Genomic DNA, 25,600 nt, shown 5'->3' on the forward strand with positions numbered 1-25,600 from the left:
TCCTTGTGACGGATATTCTTCTATTTAATTATGACATTAATTTAAAAAGAACTCATTCGAAGGCAATTTAATTTTAATCTTTACATAAAAATTCCAAGTCTTGAAATGAATAATAATCTTCGGGTACTTATTTTTCTCGATCAATATGAAAATAATATCAAACTATAAATATTCCTGGGCATCATCGGGTCGGAACTGCGATTACTTGTACACCCATTGTTTTTACAAGTCCAATGTAAACAAGTTCCTGTTGAACGGCCCACTTAAATAATCCAGTTCTACCCAATCTACACTATATATATATATATATATATATATATATATATATATATATATATATATATATATATATATATATATATATATACTAGCTGTACCCTGCCACGCGTTGCTGTGGCTCAAATGGGCACAATTGAAAAAGTTCCAAAATGAGAAAAAGCATGTTTCTTATAGGTTATAATTTTCCATTTCGTATGGGTACACAGTTTTTGTTGTTCCATTTTCTTAGCTGATGTAGAGATTTTCTGGTTTGGTGACTCTTGAATACGTAACATAAATTGTCCACGTGAAAAAACAGTCAGTGTGTAACTGTAAGCCACACAATTGTAAAGATTGTTCCCTGTGCTTTGTTGATGGTTATTGCAAACGACAATAAAATTGGAAAGTACAATTTCCTAAAGTGTAATGATGTATCCGGTGGAATCATAGGAATGCATGGAATGAAGATATATTCATCTGCAAAAAGCCCTGTTATGATTGTTGTTTCTATGATATCGTTTGTTAATTTTTTTCTGCAAGCCATGTGCCTTTGCAAAGCTTGGATTGGTTTATATTTCACAACATGATAATTAGTACGCCAAATTTCAGTTGCAATACATGCGGTGGCATCCCTGGCAAATATAGCTGTTGAATAATTAACCACTTTATCTGCTTTCACAGCAGTGTCGATGGATTTGTATTTGACTACCTCACTTGGAATTTTACATTGAATAATAGCGTGGACGTCTTTGTATTGACCTGCAAGAATAGCTCGTTCACTCAGTCAAGTGGAATTCTTATAATTTGAATATCTGCAAAAACCTTTTAAACTAACTCTTCTTTTGATGTAATAAAATTACAGAAGTTAAAAGTCAAAGAATTTTGCCCTTATCTGTGATCAGCTGCCACTTTTCCGTACCCAATTTCCCACAAGAGATGCAAAAATTTATATGCGGATCGAACAGTCTGCAACTGGACATGAATATTTTGAGTTAAGTTTAATGTCTTCACATGGAACAATAAAGTAGAGTATTTGAGGCAAGCACTTATTTCATCTGCTGGTGCTGATTGAAGAATAACAGGTAACATTTGTCTGAAATATCCTGCAAGCAATATTACTGCATTCCCAAATGGTCTGACATTGCCACGCAAATCTTGCAAGGATCGACCAAGAGCCTCAAGTGATTTTTGCGTTCCATTGTGCATTCATCCTAAGCAATAAGTTTGCATTTCTGCAATATTTTTCCCCATATTGGATGTTTTGGAGATGTCGAACATGAGATTTTTGAAAAATTGAATGTTTTAAAGTAGAATAAATAATTCTTCTATTTGGCAGCAAGGTTGCAGGTATTCCTCACGCAGCAAGGGCTAAGGCTATGTCATTTTGTTACCGAATGGCTGCCAAAATCAATTAAATTAGAAAGGTTTTATCAGTTACTTCTGGTTCTGTTCAAGGTAGCAGTAATTTCCAAATAACTTCTATTCTCACAGTCAGTAAATTAGTTGACTAAAATAGGATTTATCCGTATTTTGACAATGTATTATTCACTGTAATTAATTTAGGAGACTAAAATAGGATGAGGGATTAGAGATGGAAAGATAGAGAGGGAGATATATAGATAGAAAAGAGAAAGTGAGAGGAAAATAGAGAAAGAGAAGGAGATAGAGAGATATAAAGGGATTGATAGATAGACAGAGAGATGGGGAGAGTTAGAAACAGAGAGGGGGAGACAGGAAAGGAGAGAGAGATAGAGGGAATTAGAGAAAGAAAGGGGCTCAAAGAGAGATGGAGAGGGTGATATAGAGAGAAAGATAGATTGAGAGAGGGAATGGGAGAGATGGATAGAGGGATAGAGAGAGATATTAAGAGAGGAAGAGAGAGAGAGAGAGGGGTTAGAGAAACAGAAGGTGAACTACACTTCACCGTTTTTATCCTCGTTCTGTAGAGAAGAAATCTTTCGAGACTGAGGCAATTTTAATTTTTTATTACTATCCAGAGTACCCTTTTTTTCGGGAGTTAGATTTTCCACACATTAGAAACTGACCGAGTTATCTGTACTTTCACCTAACAAATTAATAAAAGAAAAAGATATTGTAAAATTTGAATTTAGTGTGAAAATACTATTTTAAAAAATAGCACGATAACATAAGTGCAAAAGTGCCACTAGGTACTCCTTGGGTGTTGAGTTCCATGGCGACTAGCATAATTATTTAATGGTCGCTCCCTTAGCCCCACCCCTATTCAAGGCTAATGCATGCGCACGTAACATTTTTTATTTACTGACGTTGGCTTAGCAACTAAACGATTTATTGATAGTTTCGTAACCCTTGAACACATGCCGGAAGATTTAAATTGGTTCAGTATTGTTGTAATGAAAAAAAAGTTTCATTCAACACATCATCTTGCTATCCAAATCTAGGGGAGACATCATTATATGGCCGAACGATTGCTTCTGGAAAGAGAAAGAATAAATTTACCAAAATTAACACTTTTTACTTCCAGAAACGTTAAATTAAACTAAAATTATCATTTATTAATTCCAGAAACTTGGTAAACCGATATTACTGGAGAAAATGAATCTTGACAATTCAAAAGAATGTTTAAAATTATTTATTTGTTCGAAAAAAAAAAAAATTAAACTTCCAGAAAGAACTATGAAAAAAAGTAAATAAAGAAAGTGAAAAAGAACATATATCCGTAATTATTTAATTGGAAATGTTTCGATTTAATTAATGAGAACGGGAAAGTTTTTCATGGAAGATTTTTTTTTTAAACAGAAAATTGAAATGACATATTCATAATAGTTTAAACTGGGCGAGCGTCATTTGAAAACCAAAACATTTATTAGTTTTTTTTGTTTGTTTATTTTTTCGTTTGTGTGTGTGTGTATTTTTTTTTCGAACAAATAAATAATTCTATACATTTTTTTTTTAAATTAAAGCAACTTTGAAAGGCCAACAACAAATTAATTTAAATGATTTTTTTTAACGGAGAAGTGAGTTGTTTTTTATTTTTATTTTTATTTTTACTGGGAATCGAAATATAATTGTAAAAACATTGATTGAAAAGTTTGCGTAAAAAATATAATTTTAAGAAAACAATTTTGAGATGAAAGCAACATTGGACTTTAATAAAATAGTTTTTTTTTTCGAACAAATAAATAATAAGAACGGCTTTCGAGGTTTGTGGAAGGGTGTGTTTAATTTGAAAGCCGTTTTTAACATGGGGTGGTTAGAGTGTTTATGATACGCTGAGGTATGTCGTAAAAATGAAACAGCTTAGAAAAAGTTAAAACAAACTTTTTTTATGTAAACAATGCCGTGAAAGAAACTAAACAATTAAAACGTAATGTTTCATGAGTGAAAAGCCTTAAGATATTTAAAATTAAAAAATTGGTAAGAAACAAATGAATATAAATTTAAAACATATGGGATTTTTTTTTGTGCTAATGCGGAGAGTGATCCGCGCTATTTTTTTAAAATCGTATTTCCACGTTTAATTAAAGTTTCATGATATGTTTTTTTTATTCAATTGTAAGGTTAAAGTACAGAATAGGTACAAAACACCCTCCCTTCCCCATGTTAAGAATGGCTTTTTAAATAATAACGTTATTATTTCAGCACTGATCACTCTCTGCATGAGTATATTTTTTTTCCTTTTACTTATCTGGTAATTCGAGAGTAGTTGAAACAGAAGTTACCGGAAATAAAACCGGGCAGTCTCGCAGAAACGACTTACGAAAAATATTTATATTTTAATTAATATTTTTATAATTCGCAATGTTAAATTATTTTAATAACATGCAAACATTCATTGACTTTACAGATAGATTTTCTGAAAATTTCCATTAAATTGGTAATGTAGAAATATGGTTTTATCGATGTTGAACGAACCAAGAATTACACACACACACACACACACACACACACACACACACACACACACACACACACACACACACACACACACACACGCACGCACGCACGCACGCACACACACACACACACACACATAGCGGAGGTCCACTTGAAATATGAAAAATAACAATAAAAATATTAAATACAAAAAGTAACATCGTTTTTCATGCTTCAAAAAACCCTCATAACCTTTAAATCACTAATATATATATATATATATATATATATATATATATATATATATATATATATATATATATATATATATATATATATATATATATTAGTGTTTGGAAGATTAATCGGAACCGGGAATCTTAAAAATCTGAGATTATGGGGGTATCGGAATCGGAACAATTTTAGCCTATTTTTCGATGCCAAAATTGATTCCTTAAATCATCTTTTTTTTATCTGATTCCTCGCCAAATATTGTAGCCTTCAAGTCCAATGTAAATAAGTTTCTGTTGAACCGTCGCCTTAAATAACTCAATTCTACCCAATCTACACCCTTATTGATGACTACACTACTATATTCCATTCATGAATCCTTATCCTTGAGTGGCATTCGGGCCTTGATAAGTGGTGGCTTCCTTGTAAAATAATGCGTGTATAAGTAATATGCGTAAACAGCGTGACATTGTTTATGTGTGTGCGTTCCTATTAGTGTGTGTATAGAATTGTGCGAATTGATGAAGCTGGTATGTGGGTCATTATGCCCTTTCTTTTTGTGACTTATCTTTCCCCAGCCGGATAGAAGATTAAAGAATGCACGTTCTGGTGTCTTTCAAGTGCGACAGGCTGGAGAATCTTCCTCTGTATAACTTTTGACCTTTTTTACTTTATAGGAATTTTTAAGTTCGCAATCTCTTACTACTTTTACATAGACGTTTTCCTTTATGGAACGTGAAACAATTTTCATTGGTTGGAAAATATTTTGAGTTCGCATGTTCATGTGAAAACTTTTTTGCTTTGGGGGAGTAAAGAAGAAAGCAAATTCAAACGAATCGGAAAAAAAGAAAAAGTGTAACAATTATAACAATTTGCTTTTTAACGTTCGTAGGAATAATTTCTCAGTCTCACTAAAATTTTTTTCTTAGAGATAGAGCTATTAACATTAATCCAGCCAAAGACAGTTGTATAGCAACATGCTTAGAATGCAATTCTCTTTTTGTAATCTTGCGTGTAACAAGGCTTTATGTTCATTGCATGCGTAATTGTTGTTAATGTTTGTAATTATGTGCTTACATAAGTGTAATCAATTGTTTATGACGCCTCTTCGTCAAGAAATAGAATCGTAATCCACAGTCAGGTTTTACCACTCCATAATAATCAACTTGGAACGTTGTATCATCACGACTCTCTATTTAAAGACAGCTTATTACTACGTAAAGATGAAGTAAATATAGCGACCCAGAACTGCAAACAAACAAACAAACAAACAAACAAACAAACAAACAAACAAAAAAGTTAATATATGATTGAAGTAGAACCATCATTCAAACTCCACGGCTTAACATTCACAAGCAACATGAATTGGAACAACTAAATTGCAGATATTGCCACGGCTGTTGCAAACAAGGTGGGCTTCATCTACAATGCTAGAAAACTACTTACATCTGCTAGTATCCTGTATCTCTACAAAGCCACCGTTCGCCATGCATGGAGTATTGTTGCCACATCTGGGTTGGTGTATCTATCATTAGTCTCTCCCTCTTAGACAGGGGTAAAATAAGATTCCAATCTAATAAGTCTCGCACTTACCGCTCTAAGCCCTGTCCAATCACGGCAATGTTACATCCCTGTGACTGTTTTACAAGTACCTTAATGGACCGTGCTCAAACCAACTCGTAGCATTTATACTCCATCGACGTAAATACCCCCGACAATCAGCAAAATCCCACTCCTTCACTAGATGCCGGAAAGATTTCCACCCTAACAGTTTTCTCCCTCGAACTGCTAGACTATAATTTCCTCTCAGTTTCCTGTTTCCCTCACTGCACAAACATGCAAAAATTTAAATGTATTTTGAAAAGGCATGTAACAGTTTAACTATTTGTAAACAAATGCAAAACGATGATTTTTTATTTTCAGTATGAGGCGATTCACTTCTTTTAACGTTATCAAAGCTTTTTGTACGAAACTCATTCACGTACACCCCGTCATCTTGTTTTTGAATGTCATGATTTGAAAAATAAAAAAAAGTGGAGCGGCAATGTGCATGGTTTGATTTGAATAAAAGTTTTAAAGAAGTGAAAAGCAACAAAAGTCATATCTCTAAAAGTCATATCTCTAAAAGTCATATCTCTAAAACACGTTCTATCTTACAAGCAGATGAAAAATTTAAGAAAGTTTGTAAAACTTATATTTTGCATCGTCAAGTAGGTAATCAGAAATTAATTTCCACAACTTACAATTACCATTTTCTTTCTCCGTTTTGCTAATTTTCTTTTTCTCCTTTTCTTTTCCATTTTCCGTTTTTATCATCTTTTCCTTTCTTGGTAGTTCTCATTTCCTATTTTCGTCTTCCTTTTTCATATTTTCTTTTTCGTTTTTTATTTTTCTCATTTTAATTTTTCGTTTTTTTTTTCATTTTCTTTTTTATCCTTGTTTTTCTCATTTTCTTTTTCTTTGTTTTTCTTTTTCTTTGTTTTTCATATGTACTTTTTATTCCTTTGTTTTTCTAAGTTTCTTTTTCTTTCTTGGGTTTTCTCTTTTTTTTTCATATTCGTTTTTCTCATTATCTTTTTCGTTGTTCATTTTTCTCATTTTCAATTTATTTCGTTTTTACTATTTACTTTTTCATTTTCAATTTTTTTCTCATTTTCTTTTTCTTTTTCCTCATTTTCTTTTTCTTACATTGTTTTCCTCGTTTCCTTTTTCTTTATTCTTTTTCTCATTTTCTTGTTCTTTTTTATTTCTCATTTTTTATTTCTTTCTTTGTTCATCTTATTTTCTTTTTCTTTTTATTCGCATTTTTAAGAACTACTTTCTTTGTTTTGCTCATTCTCTTTTTTCTTCGTTTTTCTTATTTTCTTCGTTTTTCTCATTTATTTCATCTTTCTCAATTTTTCTCATTTTCTTTTTCTTTCTACGTTTTACACATTTTCTTTTCCTTTCTTTGTTTTTCTCATTTTCTGTTCTTTCTACGTTTTTCTTTTTTTCCTTTCTTTGTTTTTTTCATTTGTTTTTTCTACTATTTTTCTCATTTTCTTTTTTTTTCTTACTTTAATTTTCTTTCATCGTTTTTTCATTTTTTCTTCCTTTCTTTTTTGTTTTTAATGTTTTTTTTTCGTTTTTTCATTTTCTTATTCGGTTTTTCTCACTTTCTTTTCCTTTCTTTTTCTCCTATTTACATGATCTTTCTTTGTTTTTCTCATTTTCTTTTTTTTTTCATTTTCTTTCATCGTTTTTTTCATTGTTTCTTTCATTTTCTTTTCCATTTTTGTTTGTCTTTTATCGGTTTTTTAATTTTCTTTTTTCTTTTCGTTTTTCTCATTTTCTTTTTGTTTCACAGTTTGTTGGATTTTCTGTTTCTTTCTTTGTTTTTATCATTTTCTTCTTTTCTTTTTGTTGTCTTCTTTTAAAATTTTTTAATATTTTCTTTCTTTTTCTTATTTTTTCTTTTTTTCGTTTTTTCACTTTCTTTGTTTTTAATGTTCTTTTTTGCTTTTAATTTCTTTCCTTCTTCGTTTTGACATTTTCTATACTGTCTTCTTTTCTTCTTTTTCTTTTCCTATCACAGTTTTTCTCATTTTCTGTTTCATTCATTGTTTCTCTTTTTTCCCTTTGTCTTTTCTTTTTTTCTTATTAGTTCCTGCATTCTTCTTCGAATTTTCTTTTACTTTTTTTTGTTTTTCTCTCTTTTCTTTCTTCGTTTTTCTCATTTTTATATTTCTTTCTCCGTTTTCACATTTTCTGTCTTTTTTTAAATATCTATTTTTCTTTCTTTTTTCGCATTTTCTCTTTCTTCCTTCGTTATTTTTCATTATTTCTTTGTTTTTATGTCCCTTTTTGTTTTTTCATTTTTAATATTTTTACTCATTTTCTTTTTATTTCTTCTTTATTTTTGTTCTTTCTTTGTTTTTCTCATTTTCTTTTTCGTTCTTCGTTATTTTCATTTTGTCTTTCTCCTTTTTTCATTTTTTCCTTCGTTTTCTCATTTTTTTCTTTCTTCTGTTTCTCAGTTTCATTTTCTTTCTTCGTTTTTCTCATTTTTTCTTTCATTTTTGTTTTCTCAATTCCCTATACTTCTTTTGTTTTTCTCATTTTTTCCTCCTCGATGTTTCTTTTCTTTCTTTATATTCTCATTTTCTTTTCCTTTTTTTGTTTTTCTTATTTTCTTTTCTTTCTTTGTTTTTTCATTTTTTTCTTTCTTTGCTTTTCTCATTTTCTTTTTCTTTCTTTGTTTTTCTTTATTTTTTTCTTTCATTGTTTTTCTTTTTTCCTATTTTTTCTTTTTTTTTCTAAATTTCTTTTTCTTTGTTTGTTTTTCTTCTTTTCTTATTCTTTCTTTGTTTTTCTCATTTTCTTTTCCTTTCTTTGTTTTTCTTTTCTTTCTTTTTTTCTCCTATTTTCGTTTTCAGTGCTTTTATTTTTCACATTATCTTTGTTTTTCACATATTTTTTATGTATTGGTTTTTCTCATTTTCTTTTTCTTTTATCGTTTTTATATCCTTTTTTCTTTATTTCTCTCATATTATTTTCCTTCTTTGTTTTTCTCATTTTCTTATCCTTTCTCTATTTTTATATTCTGTTTCTTTCTTCGTATTTTCATTTTATTTTCTTTCTTTATTTTTCTCATTATCTTTTTGTTCGATTCTCATTGTCTTTTTCTTTCTCAGTTTTTTTCCTTTTCTCTTTCTTCCTTTGTTTTTATCAATTTCTTTTACAGTATTTCTCATTGTTTTTTTTCTTTGTTTTTTTTAAATCATTTTCTTGCTCTTTATTTAATTTGTTTTCGATGTGAATATATCTTTAATTTCTTTTGGCAATGTATTTAACGTATTGAAACTTGACCTTGAATGAATAAAGTTTTTATTTTTACATAAAACTATTTTTGTGATATTTCCGAAAATTGTAATAAATTGCCACTCAACTCCCTAAGTCCCCTATTAGACATATTGGCAAATAGTAATCCCTTACGTTTAAAGTGGCAATATGCTTTGATTGGGGTGAAAAATGGTACCCTCCCCCCGACATATATATATATATATATATATATATATATATATATATATATATATATATATATATATATATATATATACTAGCAGTTCAGCTCGACTTTGCTTGGGTCCCATGTACTTTTCATAACTTTATGAACAGTACATCGCACAGGAATTGGAAATTGCATTGTTATGCTGACTGAATTTAATATATATATTTAAAAAGTTTGATTCATTTTCAGGTAGCCTACATCTAAAATTTCAAGTGCTTAGAACCCAAATTAGCGGAGGAGTTTGGTAGAGTCTGCAAAGGTCAACTCTTTCAACTTTGGTAGTCAAATTTTCGCCCCAAAACCGATTAAAAAGCTTGCTGCATGTCTAAATACCCTTTATGTAAAAATTCAATTGTTTAAACCCAAAATTGGTTGAATAGTTTGCTAGAGACAGAAAAAGTCAAATCTTTTGAACGTTAACCACTTGGCAACCAAATTTTCAGAAAAAAAAAAACGATTAAAAAGCTTTCCCTGTGTCTAAATACACTTTATGTAAAATTTCAAATGTTTGGACTAAATAATTTGATAGAGACTGCAGAGATCATTTTCTTTTAAATTTTGACCCCAATTTTGACCCCTTAACATTTATTGTTTTGGGCTGAAATCAAATTAAAAAGTTAGATCCATGTCCAAGTAATCTACATCTAAAATTTCAAGTGTTTATACTAAAATTGACGGAGGAATTTGGTAGAGTTTTCAAAAATTAAATGGTTGAACTTTGACCCCTTGACATCAAAATTTCTGGACGAAAACAGATAAAAAAAGATTTTCCCAAATCTCAATACCCCTTATGTCAAATCTCGAGTCTGTAGACTGAAAATTGACAGAGTAGTTTGGTAGGAAAATGTACACGCACATACACATACACACAGATAATTCTACTTTTATAGATATACTAGCAGTTCAGCACGGCTTTGCCCGGGTCCTATGTACTGTTTATAACTTTATGTGCATATGTTTATATTAAAAAGTGTGCATATGTACGGTAATGCCTTTCTATATCATAGGCATTCTTAATATTAGAGAAACGTTGGTAGAGACCGCAGTGGTCAATTTTTTAAAACTTGACCCCAATTTTGACCCCATAACATTTATTGTTTTGGGCTCAAATACAATTAAAATGTTTGGTCCATGTCTAAGTAACCTACATCTAAAATTTCAAGTGTTCAGACCCAAACTTGGCGGAGGAGTTTGGTAGAGTCTGCAAAGGTCAGTTCTGTAAACATTGACCTCTTGGAAGCCAAATTTTCTGCAAAAAAAAAAACAAACAAAAAAACGATTAAAACGCTTTTGCTATGTCTGAATATAGTTTATGTAAAATTTCAAATTTTTAGACCAAAAATTGGCCGAGTAATTTGGTAGAGACTGCAGAAGTCATTTTTGTTTTTTAAACTTTTACCCAAATAATGACCCCTTAGCATTTATTATTTTGGGTTCAAATCAAAATATAAAGTTTGGTCCATGTCAAAGTAATCTAAAATTTCAAGTGTTTAGACCCAAAATTGGCGGAGGAGTTTGGTAGAGTTTTCACTGGTCAAATCGTTGAACTTTGACCCCTTTACAAGCCAAATTATTGGTCGAAAACCGATTAAAAAGATTTTCCCAAATCCCAATAATCCTTATGTCAAATCTCTGTCAATCTCTGATTGTCAATCTCTGATTTTCCCAAATCTCAAATAATCCTTATGTCAAATCTCTGTCAATCTCTGAAATTGACATAGTTATTTGGTAGGGAAATGTACACACACACACACACACACACACACACACACACACACACACACACACACACACACACACACACACACACACACACACACACACACACACAGATAATTTCACTTTTATATATTTATAGATATAGATAGATGTATGCGTGATTGAATTCCTGGCAAAAATGGATTGAGGATAGTGGTAATTCATGTAGAAAAATAAAATTTGGACCACAAATAATCGCTCGTTTTAATGATACCGTTCCCGTCTTTGTAGCTCGTCAACCTTTTAGGTTAAAAATAGGAAGATTTACATTGGACGGCCCTCGAATTATGATTGTATCGTTAGTGTTTGTAAATCCTCTGAAACTCTGACGTTTATCAAAAAATGCTCAATGAAATAATAAGTAAAATCTGTCCTGAAGCCGCTGCTCTTCTAAAAGTGTTGCAGCAGAAATATGTATGCACATTTGTAGCCAGTTAGCTATGAACATATATATCCAAGCTACACAGAATTTCCCCGCGTTTCACCCTTGCAAGAACAACTCATTAGACTAAAACTCTACTCACGTATTGAGAACTGCTGGAGTAAATACTGAAAATCAATACATAAATTATATCTCACTATAACATTCTATATGAATACATGAAATAATACCTTTCAACCTGGAATATATATATATATATATATATATATATATATATATATATATATATATATATATATATATAGTAAGTTATAAAATGTATATGGCGATTAAGCTACACTGAATATTCCGCGTTTCATCCACTCTCGGACTCTTCAGGCTTATGCGCATAAGCCTGAAGAGTCCTAGAGTGGATGAAACGCGGAATATTCAGTGTAGCTTAATCGCCATATACATTTTATAACTTACTAACTAGCTCTACCGTATTGAGCACTTTTGAAGTAAATACTTAAAGTTTACGCATAAATCTATATTATCATAGATTAATTTTATATGAGTAAATTAAGTAGTTATATATATATATATATATATATATATATATATATATATATATATATATATATATATATATATAAATTCCCGTTCAGATAGATAGATATATAAATTCCCGTTCACATACACCTTACAGGATAAAGCTAGAACCCAGAATTAGATAGAATCGAGCAATTGCATCGACAACGGACAACGTCGATGCAATTGCTCGATTTTATCTAATTCTGGGTTCTAGCTTTATCCTGTAAGGTGTATGTGAACGGGAATTTATATATCTATCTATAATCTCCTCTTAATGTCTAATATATATATATATATATATATATATATATATATATATATATATATATATATATATATATATATATATATATATGTGTGTGTGTGTGTGTGTGTGTGTGTGTGAATATATATGTGTGTGTGTGTGTGAATATATATATATATATATATATATATATATATATATATATATATTGAGAAAGAAATGAACCATAGCCGAATGTTAAAAAAAATATATAATACATAAGTCGATTAAAAAATTACGAAGTGTACTACAACCCAAGAAAAAAGTGAACAAAGTTTGGAATGCAATAAAATAAAAAAAAGTCGATTATAAGAAAAAAACAATCACGAAAATCCAAAAAGAAACGAAACACGAGGCGCTTTTCGTACAGACGGACTTTTTCAAGGATTTTACGTCTGTAAAGAGGAATAGAATTTTTTTCTTTTTTTTTTTTTTGTAGTATTGTTGTAAAAAAAAAAGGACCTTAGATGGAATATGTCCCGCGAAATAGTTCCAACCGCTAGCGAAGGTTTTTCTGCTTAAACAAAGTATGCAAAGCGCCTCGACGACAGACTGGTGGAACTTAGTGCGTCCTCTGTGTAAAACAGAAAACAATCCGAAGAGAAGGTAGAAGCACTGTCTTTTTCATCCACTAAGTGTTGTCCAATAGTTGATTCAACTAATTGGGAACTCCTGGAAATAGGCTGATGATCTCGGATGTAACGTGTCACATGCTGGGCGATTCTAACCTGAAGACGCAGGGTCGTCTTGCCTATATAGACGGCACCACACCTACATTGAAATTTCTAAACAATATTACTTGACTGCGAAGTTCTTTGTAGTACACTTCGTGATTTTTTAATCGACTTATGTATTATATACATTTTTTAACATTCGATTATGGTTCATTTCTTTCTCATTATTCTAAAATTTTGCTATTCGAATAAAGATATATATATATATATATATATATATATATATATATATATATATATATATATATATATAAACCATAAAGCGGAAGACCATTACCCGCATTAAGCTGGTCTGCAGTTTAATTTGTTGCTGGCTATCTTGCTCTTGCTTGTTGCTGGATCTCAACATTTTGAACCGAGAGAGAGACTTAGCTGTCGTACAAAACTAAGACTCTGTACCATCATATTTGTATAGATACTCCCTCAGACATTTGGGCTCATGGATTTTTAATGTCTGAGGGAGTGGCACTCGTCTGACAAGACGTTGCAATCATCATATATAAGTATACACACACACACACACATATATATATATATATATATATATAAACAAGCATATGTACACATATATATATATATTTTACACAGTGACCACCACTTATCAAGGCCCGGAAGCCACTCAGGGATGAGGGTTATTGCAAGTACATTACGTTAGTGTGGAGATTGGATGAAGTGTTTACTTAAGGGGGCGGTTCATTAGGAATTTGCTAACATTGGACTTGAAGACATCCAAGTTGTAGTCCGGTGGGAAGCAGGCAGACGGAACAGAGTTCCACAGGCGTGCAGTTCTAAGAAAGAAGCTTTGTTCATGGAATCCGCGTTTTGATTTAGGCACAGATATAGAGTGGGGGAAATTTTTCACAGTGGATTCAGTTAGACGGGTGTTTATCGTGAAAGATTGGGGAGGGGGGACCAGAGATTGGAGTTCAGACGAGCACCTGCCATGGAAATAACGATTGTGTTATAAAATTATTTATGTGTTTACGCATTTATTTATTATTTATTTTTTCTTTTATTATTATTCATAATTATTATTTATTTATTTATTTATTTATTTAATTTCTTTCCTTATGTTAAATTATTTATTTATTTTAATAAATTTATGCTTTAATATATAAAAGGGTATATTCTTTTCGAAATTATTTTCCAGGGGTCTTCCAAAAAAAGTTTTAAATTCATTTAAGATCACCTGTAATCTGCACAGACATCAAAGTTTGGGTATTTATTTTATAGATGATGTTTTAGTTGGCTAGGTGTAAGTAGGTAATTGGTATTTTAGGCTTATCTAGGTGTTAGTGGTAGATTTAATCAATTAGGACATTGAACTAATACACACACATACAAACATATACAAACTTACAAATACAGACCCAATATCATACTCATATATACACTTATACAAATACATACATAATCACATATATACGTATACACATATGAATATATATATATATATATATATATATATATACACACATAAACTCTATATACACACAACCACCCATATAACATATATATACATATATATATATGCACACACACACACACACACACACACACACACACACACACACACACACACACACACATATATATATATATATATATATATATATATATATATATACCTACGGTATGCGGATTATCTATCGTCTTGGCTAAGTTATGGATTTTTATTCCTAATATAGATAAATTAAATAATGGGGTAATATTAAGATTACTAAGAAATGCTCTTTATAATGCCTGCAGTTTATAGAAGTTTCTAATCTTTTATTGAGTAACTTGTCTCTATCTTATGATAAATAATTTCTCCGTAAGACAAAGGTAACATGGGGAGCTAAGTGAGGAACATGTTTTAGCTTTTTTCAGGATATTCTATTGTATGGTTGGTGTTAGATTTTTCCAATAAGTTCCTTATAGTGTACTGAAAATGACATATTAATTTTACTATTATGATTTTCAAATGATCTTTTGTGACCTCTGAACCGTTCCTTTAAAATATTACCAGCCATAACAATATAGTATTTATTACTATTTCGGTTTTCGTTCGTGGAAATTTTCGCACTATAGACCACTGATGTTACTAAGCAGTTTCCATTCAATGGGCATTCATGTTTATTTCTACAATTACAACATTTTTGGTGCTATTTTTATTTGATTCAGACGAATTATTTAACATCCTCATATTATGTTTCTTTATTATCCTATTATAAATTTTCGTACTGTGTGTGTGTGTGTGTGTGTGTGTGTGTGTGTGTGTGTGACGCGGTTTGTCTCAGTCTACAAGCAATCCACTCAGGCAAGTTAGGTACCAAAATGAAGCTTATGACTCAGCGGATGTTTTAGTGATATTTATTTATGTTTTTTGTATGGAAATGCAAACAAAAAAAAAATAAATAAATAAAAAAAGAACTATTTACTGAACAACGTTTTATTTACTGGATACTTTTCCGGTATTCACCGGAAGTTATTATCTCCCTTAGTAAGTTCGATTTACTCTGTGTGTGTGTGTGAGTGAGTGTGAGAGAGAGAGAGAGAGAGAAAGAGAGAGAGAGAGAGAGAGAGAGAGAGAGAGAGAGAGAGAGAGAGAGAGAGACGCGGTTCGAAATGAAGCTTATGACGCAGCGGATGTTTTAGTGATATTTATATCCGTGTTTGGTGTATGTAGATGCAAAAAGAAAAAAAAATGCAAAAAAAAAAAAATAAATAAATAAAAATAACGATTTACTAAACAACGTTTTATTTACTGGATATTTTTCCGGTACAAGGACTCAACTTTGCCCAGCTGGGCAAACCTGGGTTCTTGTTTTTTTCTAAATTTTCGCTACAGCTATAGCTTAATTTTATCGTATTTTTATTAAATATTTTATTGAGAATATTATTAGGCGGGAAGTGTTGTTTTATTAGGTTAAGGGTTTTTTCCTAAGTTGGTTTGACATTTAAATTGAACTGGGGAGGGGTGACTCATATAATTTTAATTCTTCTCTTATTTCTGAATGTTTTAGTATTAGATGTAGGCTATATATATATTCTAGTTTTGTGTTTTTGTAACCACTGTCTTTAAGTACTTTATTATAGAACCACACACACACACACACACACACACACACACACACACACACACACACACACACACACACACACACACGCATACACACATGCATATATATTTAATACATTATATATATTATACACATATTTAATACATTTATATATAATGTATTCAATACATTATATATATTATACGCACATATTTAATACATTTATATATAATGTATTCAAATAAATATTAACAATTTCTATACCTGCAAACACTAGAGTTTTATGCTTACGCAACCATCAGTGCATGAAGTGATAATTACTGCTGGTTTGGAGATTCGAACCCAATCAAAAACGTAGCCCTTAACTTCGCATATACAAAGGACGTTCCAAAAATAATACCTCCTATTTTTATTTCGCCCGAATGGATCAGACAGTAATTGCAAATTGCATTGTTATGATGACTGAAATCATGCACTCATGACCTGAAAGTTTCATCTCTCTGTTACAGATATTGACGGTGTAACGGCGTGAAAGTAACCCCTGTCATCGAGATGTGCCAGAAGCAGAGATGCGTCATTAAATTCCTCCAGGCTGAAAAATTGAACAGATCAACATTCATTAGCGCCTGTTAAATGCCACGAAACCGATCCAGTTGATGTCAGCACATTTAGAAGATGGGTTAGTCGATTTCAGAGTAGCAACATAGATATGAGAAAAAATGCATCAAGAATAGAGCCCAAAAGGTCGCTCGCTTTAATGGTATCACCCCCGTCTTCGTAACTCTTAAACGTTTTAGTTTTTGAGTTAAAAAGAAGAAGGACTTACTTTTGAAACGACCCTCGTTGCTCGTTGTGTAAATAAATTGAGCTTAGGTATTTGCACAATGCCAAAACATTGTTAATTCTCTGTCCGCATAGCAGCAGCAGAATAGCGCAACGGTTAGAAGCTCTGACTGTCATATGGGCGGTCGGGTTTCGATCCTGGATTGAGGTAGTTGCTTGTCTAACCGCATTGATGAGCTGTAAAACAGCGAAACAGTACTGGATGACTATGTGTGTGTGTGTGTGTGTGTGTGTGTATATGTGTATATATATGTGCGTGTATATATATATATATATATATATATATATATATATATATATATATATATATATATATATATATGTTTGTGTGTGTGTGATGCTATTTGAAGAAGTTGGTTGAGAACTTGTCCACGCCTTGGCCTGTGCAATTATTTACCTTTACAAAAGTCGACAGTCGTTAATTTTTAGAAAATGCATTCATATAAAAACAACAACAAAAAGCAACAACAAAAAACAAAAGAAAACATGAAAAAGAACAAATGTATCAGAAAACAAACAAACAAACAAACAAACGAACATGATAACAACAGAATGAAGAATCAACACACCTTGGCGTAGGAGTGAGAAAGACAACAGGTGAAAATTACGGGGAGGAACCAGGGAAAAGGGAGCAGTGGGGAGAAATAGGTGGCCATTGCTTCCACGTTCGTGAGATGCTATTCTAAAAAAAGTCGACATCCGGAAGAATTGTTTCTCAACAATTCTTAAATAGACAGGTGTTAATTAATCCATTTTTGATTTCATGCTTACCTGTCATTGGCTCCGAGGGAAGACACCTTGTTCAACATTTTGTCTCACCTTTGAAGCAGGCTTGCACCCTTCCCACAACGTTTCCTTTTGTCAATACAACGTAACTTAAAGGAAAGAATAAAAAGTAAAAAAAAAAAAATCATGTAACGGGTGTCGTCATATTTGTCTGTGTTAAACTATGGTAGCACAAAATGACCACTATTTGGGTGTTTTTCGATTTTAATTTTACTGCTTCGTGCGTGTTTTGTGCTGTCGTAGTGTCATACAGAAACCAGCAACACATCGGCACCCGTAATCGTATGGTGCCATAAAGAAAATAGGGACACGTATATACGCACACGCGCGTTTGATATTGAAATGCAACAAGATTCTAAATGTGGGCTACTGTTCTCATCTTGAGTGTTATTTTCACACATTTCGGCCGATATATCCTCCGATCTTCTTAAGGTGTATCATGTCGAACTCGAGAACCTTTCTTTCGAGCTCGGAAATCTTTCTGCCAAGTCCAGAAATCTTTCTGTCAAAGTCTGGAATCTACACGTGATTTCAAACATAACCCCTTAAATACCAACAGAGATAACATACTCTTGTTTCGTCAGCCATGACCAGGTAGACGTCCTAAGTAATTAGCAATTGTATGCTTACTATCTTCTGCATTAAGGATTGAACCTTCAACCTTTAGAAGAATATAATTTGAAACTAAATTTTACCAAGTAATTTAACCGTTTCGCCACAGGTCCTTGTGAACCGTTAATATAAACTTTAATGAAATCCTAGAAAATTCCACACGACACTATTTAGTCGTTCGTTCTCTCTGATGTCCAGCTAACGACTGACTAGAATCTCCCCAAATCTACATCTCATTACGTGTCTCAGACCAACAGCTGATGTAACCTCAATCTACTTATTTGTTTATGTAAACCAAAATCATGTTTACATCTATTTTCTATTTTCACATTCCTTTGTAGCGATATTATTATTTCCTGTCAATCACGTTTTCCCAATCTAATTGTTTATTTTTCTAATCATAATAATTGATCCAGCGATCCGCTATCGCTCGAATCAATTAATAATAATAATAATAATAATAATAATAATAATAATAATAATAATAATAATAATAATGTTTTGACCCTTGGCTCTGCTTGCCACAGTTAACACAGCTACTACGCTATGATCACAGTCAAAAGGTCACAACATTACACGGTGAACCAAGTGTAAGAGAGATACAAACTATTGCACTTAAAGGAACGGTAAGAATCTTAAAAAGATCTCCCAGTTGGAATGTATGAAATAGTGGTGTGTCTGACATGCAGTAGGATGCAACATCCCCGGTTAGAACAAAACAAGAAAATAAAAAAGTATATTTTCAATAAAATATTCTGGAAAATAAACAGGGAACTAAACGGATGTAAAACTTCTATTCCAAATATCATGAATAGTCTTGGGGTGCACTGGTAAAACAAGACAAAATTTTGCAAAAAATCTCATCATTTTTAATCAGGACCTCAAACCTCTTTTCATTCGAAACACACTCAGTTATATACATATTTAGGTCTGGGACTTTGCAAAATTTATCAGAAACCTTGATGATAGCAAGGCAACTTGTTCTGACAGGATCCCAATCATTGTGCTTAAGAAACTGCTGGCGAAACTTGCTTTTACATTTCCAAAATTATTAAATTGTTGCCTAAAGGAGAAATGTTTTCAATCCCTTGGAAAAACTTTACCGACCTGACAAGTATATACAAATATTGGTGATTGGTCTTCTGCAGCTCACTATAGATCAATCAATAGGCTGTTAAATTCCGATGAGCATTTCTTTATTCATATTCCAAAATCTACAATATCCATACTGTCCGTTTCGTATATATACAAACAAGTAGACACACACACACACACACACACACACACACACACACACACACACACACACACACACACACACACACAGCACGCACGCACGCACGCACGCACGCACGCACACACACACACACACACACACACACATTAAACCAATAAAAAAACAGGCAAGTATAGCCTGTTGACTTTAAATGGGTGCTTTATGCTGAATTAATTGTTGAAAATGGTTACATTTGTGCTAATTTTTGCATCAAATGCTAATGAATTAATCCCTAACTGTACATAGAATGGATACCATAATAGTTAGTTCGCTGCATCTTATCAAAACAAAGGTCTACACAAATTTTCAACCAAATCGGCCGAACAATTTTCGAGAAAAAGTGGAACAGATAAGCATACAAAGATATATATATATATATGTGTGTGTGTATGTGTGTGTGTGTGTGTGTGTGTGTGTGTGTGTGCGTGCACGCGCATGTGTGTGTAAAATACACTACCGACTTTTCCCCGTCCTACATCCGTTCATCCTGCCCACCTTTTATGTAAAACTCGTCTGTTTGCGAGCCGGGGGAAAAAATGATTGGCAGTACCGGTGTCAATATTACAAGTTATGGAAAGTTAATGACTGTTCGCTAGTTACCTCGTGATACGACTATTTTTTTTGTAAATAATCTCTCTTCGCAGTGGTCACTTACAGAGAGAGAGAGAGAGAGAGAGAGAGAGAGAGAGAGAGAGAGAGAGAGAGAGAGAGAGAGAGAGAGCGAGCGTTCAGAGTTGATAGGCAATAGCCTTGATCAGTGGGTTAGTGGGTCACGTGGCTTGCATTATTTTCGTCTTCAGTCTCCTGCTATTTAGCGGACAAAAAATATAGAAAATAAAACAACAACAACAACAACAACAACAACAACAACAACAACAACAACAATGTAAGGATTTTACGGTTTATCCGTTATTGAATGTTGAAACGCAACATTTATAACCGATTAACTGTATACGCTCAATTAAACACAAGTTGTTGGCTCTAGTGTATAAAGCAGGGTTCCCCAACCCTTTTACATTCAATAATAGCGATGTCCCTAGGACCCCTTAAATGAGAAAATATTTTACCATATTTTTTATTTATTTTTTTTTTCAAAATACAAGCAATATTTTTTTATTTTTATAACTAATTGAAGTAAAAATAAATTTCTTTTTCAATTTTATAGACAATTTTAGAAATATCATTCAAACACAGTAGTCTTTAAATATATGGTTAAGTGGCAGTTTTAGTCATTTAGAACTGCTTTAAAGCTTCATCGCTCACTCATTTTTCGATCAAATTTCAAACAATTATTACAGTTTATAGATTACCTTTACATCCATATTTTGAAAAAAAAAAGTTCAATTTTCCTTCAGTAAAAAAAAAGTTATGATGAATTTACTAGTGTTCAAAATCGTAAAAATATGTAAGGAGGTGGGCGACGTCCTTTATGACTGCTTCCCATGGCAACCACGTCGCTTCAGTGACTATTGTTGCTACTAATTCACTGCTGATGCGAAAAGAGAAGTAACAAGCGAAACAGAGAGAATGAAAGCATGAAAGGGAGATAATTGTGAGATTTTATTGAAAGCAGACGAGTGCCGTACATTGTTATTACATATTTGTTTATAGGAGCAAAAAAATAAGACTGAAATTAAATAAAGAACAAGTGAATTTATTGGGAAGCTGGAAAAATCATGCATTACAATAGGAACATGCGATCATGAAAAGTAATATGGTTAAGCTTAAAAATGGAAAAGTAAAGGACTAGTTGTTAAAACTAGAAAAGAAGAGGACAAGATATTCTAGTAAAAAATATAATAAATTTATAACTTAAATGTAGCGAGTTTAATTAAATTAAGAATTAAGCATTAAATTTAAAAAAATTTAATTTAAGCATTAAGAATTTTTTTAAATTCAGTTTATAACATTATATAATCAATTCTTAATGCTGCAATATTTTAAGTTATAAATTCATTATATTTTTTACTAGAATATCTTGTCCTTTTCTTTTCCAGTTTTAACAACTAGTCCTTTACTTTTCCATGTTTAAGCTTAACCATATTACTTTTCATGATCGCATTTTTCTATTATGATATAAACATGTTTTCTTGACAACTAATTCAAACACAGAATAGCTAAATCATTGTTTCTAGTTTATTTACAATTCAAAAAACAACTGAAATAATTCACCGAAAAGACAATAGCAATTAAAATAATACGAACAAAAATATATTGGTTCAGAATGAAATGTGCTTCTTCAAATTGACACTCCATGTAATTATCAGTATCTCTTGAAGGAATCCTTGACAAGTTCTTGAATAATCCCAGGGTTACGCAAAACCCTGATTGGGAATTTTTGGTGCAGTGCCGATTCAGGAGAGGTGTGGTTGGAGATTGCGCAACCTTTGCCACACAATTACACGCACAGATGCCCCTACAGGAGGTATCCTTTGTCTTTCGAAACTAAGCAGAGGCATCGATGTATATATATATATATATATATATATATATATATATATATATATATAAATTGAAAACACGTGTTCATTTCGGCTGTCACCGTATGCGTTTACATGTGTGTAAATGGAATAGGCATGAAGACGTGTTCTTATTTAATTAGTGAGAAGATGTACGTACGAACTGTGTCCATATGTTCAATGAGCGGCGCATGTGTGCTTCGTTGGACGTAAAGAAGATCGTGTGTGTCTCTCGTTCGTTTAAGGTCTTTGCTCTAAATGGCTCGAGTAGGATTGTGTCATACACATGTGTTTTCTTTGAAAGAAAATGAGGAAGATGGAAGAAATATTTGTGCTTTGGTTTTTATAGTACTCGCGAAATTTCGTTACTGAATATTTCTTGCGCTGTGATTTGCACTGGTTAAAAGAAATTGCTGATTTGAACTTTGCAATACTTGAGAGCCGGTACGCAAGGAAACCATTCACTGCTGCTGCTACTTCGAACAAATAAAAAATGCTAATGAATGACCAATTATCAAGGCTCAAGGATCAATCGGGGATAAGAATTAATAAGCTTATGAGTTGGCGATAAATAACGCTTTGATTAGTTACATTGATTATTTAAGTAAACGACTTGATCAGAATTTGTTTACATTGGATTTGAAAACAACCACAGTTGGGAGGCAATACCATAGTATCGTATTCAACAGATTAAAAGTTCTTGGGAAGAAATTTCGTTCATGGAAGTTTCGTTTAGTTTTTGGCACACCGAGGAAGAAGGGGGGGGTGTCTTTTCAGTGTTTGTAGCAAATGGACAGTTACGATCCCGGAAAAGCATGAACACGTAATTCCTATTCTTGGTGGGGTTATATAATAATCGTTATTGTTTTTGTTTTTTTTAAACCAAGAAGAAATATGTGCACTATATTATATATCGAATCGATCTTTATTTTAGCGTTTCCTTATGAAACTATATTGATCAATAAAATAGGGGGAGATTGTATTTTAGATAAGACATGGATTAAAGATTGACAAAATGTTGACAAACGCTTAATTGAAATAAAACAAAGAATTCTCTTCTCAAATGTATTCTTTCTTTCCATTTTTAATACTTGTTTCCATTTTTTATGTTTTCTATCTGTTCCGTTATATACTTGCTTTCTTTTGTTTCCTTTTTCTTTTCGTTTTATTTCTTTTTAAAACTCTTTTCAAAATTCTTTCTTCTCTTCTTCACTACTTTTTTTCATTTCTATATTTTGTATTCCTTTCTTAATATTCGTCCTTTTCTTTTCTTCTTTTTCTCGATAGTCTTTTCTCCTTCTCTTTCTTCCCCATGTTCTTCCTTTCCATTGTCGTCTATAGTTTTTTCTTTCCTTCTTCTTTAGGTTCTTTCGTTCTTTCGTTCTTCTTCTTCTTCTTCTTCTTCTTCTTCTTCTCCTCCCCCTCCCCATCACCTTTCTTCTTTTTTCCCTCTCCTCCTCCTTCTTTTTCTCTCTTCCTCCCCTTCTTCTTCCCACCTCCCCCTCCTCCTTCTTCATCTTTCCTCTTCCTTCTTCTTCCCTCCTTTTTATTCTTTTTCTTCTTCCTTTTTCTCCTCCTCTTCCCCCCTCCTTCCCTTCCTCCCCCTTTTCCTTTCCCTTCTTCTTCTTCTTCTTCTTCTTCTTCTTCTTCTTCTTCTTCTTCTTCTTCTTCTTCTTCTTTCATATTTGTCCCTTCTGTTGTTTCACCTGGCAATCATTGCACTGAAGTCGACCAAAAGTCACGATAGATATTTTCCAAGCGGATAGTTCCCTATGGAATTATGCCCCTAATCCGATAATAATATAGGAACGTTTAAAAGTATGCACTTTCGCCTTCTCTTTCTTCCTCTCTCGCTTTCTCACTCTCTCTCTCTCTAACATATATAAACGCGCGTGCGGGAATACACACTTGCTCTCTCTCTCTCTCTCTCTCTCTCTCTCTCTCTCTCTCTCTCTCCTTATATACCTTTATATTTCCCACTCCTTCTATCTCTTTTTCTCCTAATAGCTATTTCTATTTCTATTCGGTAGTTATATATGTATTTCTTACTAGTCTCCCTTATATATATATATATATATATATATATATATATATATATATATATATATATATATATATATATACTAGCAAAGATACCCGCGCTTCAAGAAGGACTTTGTTGTACGTTCGAGTACAAATTTCTACATTAATGATGATCGTTGAACTGCTGAAGGAGGACCCTGTTGTAGAAAACAATCCACTGGTTTATGATTGCTTGATGAACATACCGACCATTTTTCTTCATCCTGATTGTAATCAGTCTGGCCTCCATCTTCTGGTTACCTTTGCCTGTACCTAGGTCCTGGCCTTGCTCGGTACACTGAAGAAAATTTCTAGGGTACTTCTTGGAGCATTTGTTTTCGATCATACATGGGCAACTTGGATTCAATGGTCCACAAGGTCTGTGCACCATATGTGCCACCACTTTTGAGTGAAGGTTAGGGTCTTCTCCTTTGTCAGAGATCCATTTGTTCTGGTTGAACTTTGTCCTCTGGGGTCTGCCAGGTAAGGATGTGTGCATGCGGTAGTCCCCTCTTTTCAATGCTGTACGGGAAAGCTTTCAACCTGCCAAATCCTCACTTTCTTAGTACATTCCATTAGCTTTTTTAGCTTATCCACTTTAGATTTGTCGTGAAAGTGATGAAGATGTCGGCTCGACCCATTCGCTGAACATAAGCCATGGCATCACTTTGGCGCTCAAATATGTATCAAGGGCCTCCTGTGTAAATTGTCGATACTCTTTCTCCTTGCAGTGTCGCGCTCACGCCCTTAGGGTAGGAGAAAGATTCGTTCAGTTTCTGATTCATTCTCTCGTCTTTGAGCTTCTTTCAATTCACCTCATTTATGTTTTCTTTTCTTCCTCATCTTTTTCATTTACTCTTCGTCTTGCTTCTCTCAATTAACATCTTCTTCTTGTTTCCTTATTTGTTTCATTTGTTCGTCATATTGCTTCCTTTTCCCCGACCATTTCTTTGCCTTTCTTGAATTTCTTCTTGCGATGAGTTTAACGGTTACATGCTTACTTCTATTAACTTCACGTTGGATTGCTCTTTCTGAATTTGTTAATCCTCCTCGCTTTTCTCGTTGACGTATTTTGTTGAGTTCCAGACGTTTTTCTCTATGTGAAGCGTTTTCACTGGAATGAATTACAGGAACTCTTAGTTTATTAAATTCTAATCTTGTCAATCATTCTTCCTCAGTTTTGTTTCTATTTCGTTTTGGTGGCATCTTTAATGCGTATATGAAAGGGAAAAGTATTATCTTAAATTTTTCAAAAGAAGTATACGAATCTCAAGAAAAAAGGACCCTTAATGATCCGTTACATTGTTTTTGGCAGCGTTATTTTGGAAGGTCAAAGTTAAGAAATACAGGAATCAGTATCATGCTAAATTTCATCAAGATTGATTGAGAGGATAGGGG

Source organism: Euprymna scolopes, chromosome 15 (genome assembly GCF_053919585.1).
Source record: "Euprymna scolopes isolate OS-2025 chromosome 15, ASM5391958v1, whole genome shotgun sequence".
NCBI classification, from domain to species: domain Eukaryota; kingdom Metazoa; phylum Mollusca; class Cephalopoda; order Sepiida; family Sepiolidae; genus Euprymna; species Euprymna scolopes.